The sequence below is a fragment of the Solanum pennellii genome, chromosome 9 (genome assembly GCF_001406875.1).
Source record: "Solanum pennellii chromosome 9, SPENNV200".
NCBI lineage: Eukaryota > Viridiplantae > Streptophyta > Magnoliopsida > Solanales > Solanaceae > Solanum > Solanum pennellii.
This window is the reverse complement of record NC_028645.1, coordinates 58,631,540-58,634,272: the sequence shown is the minus strand read 5'-3', so window position 1 is coordinate 58,634,272 and position 2,733 is coordinate 58,631,540.

Below are 2,733 nucleotides of genomic sequence, written 5' to 3'. Positions count from 1 at the left end.
CTCAACTCTAGCCAGTCTTCATCACGTCAGATTTCAGGGTGAGCTATTGTTTCTAGCTCGGACTGGATTCTCTCTCATTTACGTCTTGATGCCTTGAAGTTCTTGCATGGACTAGCCGTTTACTTATTTTAGCTTCTTAGATACTCTTAGATTTAGTAATTTGAGGATAGATGTTCTTGTGGTGATGACTTCCAGTTTTTGGGAACAATAAGTATTGAGTTTTTAGAAGTTATTTAATCGATTTTCATTAATGAGTTTTAAGTCTTCCGCATTATATTTTGTTTATTATGGTTGAAATGTTGGGGTTTAGATTGGTTGGTTCGCTCACATAGTAGGATAAGTGTGGGTGCCACTCGCGGCTCGTTTTGGGTCGTGAAAGTAATTTAGGTATTATAAATTATACACGTATACACACAGTTGTATAATGAGGCAGTAAATTAGGCAGAATAAATTATACACTTTTAAATACAATATAATAAGGCAGTAAATTAGACAGAATAAATTATACACTTATACGCACAATTGTATAATGAGGCAGTAATTTAGGCATTATAAGACATGAATAGAAAGCAGGTATTAAGATATTATACATTTATAAAAAAATTGTATAGAGCACAAATCAACAGAAACACAAAAACATGTACGAATATAGATTATACATTTATAATTATATAAAGACATGAATCTACATAAAAACAAAACATATAATATAAAATCTAAAACATATACATGAACAATTATTATACATATACCTTATGCTCGATTGACCCAGAACCAACGGCTTCATTTTATCATTATGAACGGTATGAACATCAGCTTTATGTTTTCTTTTCTTATTAGACCCAGTAACAACATCGACAGTATTCTTCACACCTCCATCAACAAAACTAATTGGGTCATTATTGAATTTGGATCTAATCTCTTTCATGTTAGTAGATTTAGACAATGAACCTGAAATCTCCCCAATTCATGAGTTAGACCCAATGAAAACGATGGATTTTCAAAATCAATTTGAACATGCAATGGTATACCTCTTGTATATCTCTTAGATGGAGATTGGGCATCCATTGATTGAAACAAAATAATGAAGCAATTATCAAGTGAAGTGAAAAATTACTTTTAAGAAAATCAAAAAAAATAAACAAAAACTGATAATGTAAGAAGGTTTTAAGCGTTATCTTAAAATTTTTGAAATAGTTTGGAAAACCGCTCTGACGTGCGCTCTAGAAGAAGTTGGTAGTTTGAAATTGCAATTGTGAAAAAAATTGTGGAAAAATTGAAGGAAGAAAAGGAAATTGTATAAAATGGGCGGAAAGAGGAAACAAGAGGGTTTTGTTTTGGGGAAAATGTTTTATACAAAATGTGGGACCTGGTATAGCAAACTTACGGAAAGTTTGCCCTTTAAAGGAAATAACTGAAAGGGGGTTATTTAATTTAATTACCTTCCTTAGTTTGCCATTCTCCATAATTTTCCCATTTTATAATTATGCATAATTTTATCCTAATATTTTATAGGGCAACTTTCACATATAGCAAACATAAAATTCATATTTGTATGCTATAGCAAAGTTTGCATAATTGTACTCCATAGTAAACATATAAATGTATAATTCGCTATACATATACAATTAAAGCGAATTGTATAAAACGAAGTGTATAAAATGAGAAACAAAAAGAGACTTGGGCAGAGAATTGTATAAAACGAAGTGTATAAAACGAATTGTATAATTCTAAGTGCATAGAATGATTATATACAATTTGAATTTGTATAAAATAAAAAAGAGAGAAAGACAAAAGAGAACATACAATTGAATCAAATTGTATAAAATGATAAAAGAGAAATTATATACAATTTGAATTGGTATAAAACGAGAAAAAGAGAAAGGCAAAAGAAACTGGGCAGGGAGTATTTTTATTGTATAATTATAAGTGTATATGACAAAAAATATATGTATTTGCAAGTGTATATACATTTTTCTCTCGCTTTATACAATTAGAATATATACATTCCATTTTTGTTTGCATAAGCGAGAGAGTCGAGGGTGGCGAGCGAGATCAGGGAGAGCGGCGAGCAAGATTTGGGAGAGGGGAGAGAGGAGAACAAAAATATATGTATTTATACAATTTTCTCTCGCTTTATAAAAACACAAACAAATTTTACAGATTTGTGTTTGTATAAGGATATATAACTTTTTAAGAAAATTCGGATTTGGGGAGAGATTTTAGAAAAAAAATTGAAAGAAATTGGGAGAGTAAAGATAGCTAACAGATTTTTATAAAAATAGACGGTGGGCCATAACCAATTAAAAATAATTGATTTGGGGAGAAATTTGAGGGATAACCGAAAGAAAATGGGAGAGAAAAGATAGAGAATGAATTTGAATAAAAATGAATCTTCCGCTTGATGAGTGGGTCAGAACCAAATGGAAAAAATCATGCAAAATTTTCTATGGAATACAAATGTATAAACAATAGCATAGGATTTATCTTGATTTAAATGTTTGCTATTATGTACAATTTTCCCTATTTTATACATCAATATAATATTGGGCCCATGCTAACACAGGTCATTTTTACTAGTATATATGTAGTAAAAATTAGGCAAATCACATACTCTAAGGGACAAATTACATTATATCCCTATTGTATAAATATTTACCAAAAAACCCTTTTTTAGAGTAATTCGGATACTTAAAATAACATAATGATACTTAAATTATAGAGGGTGGATAC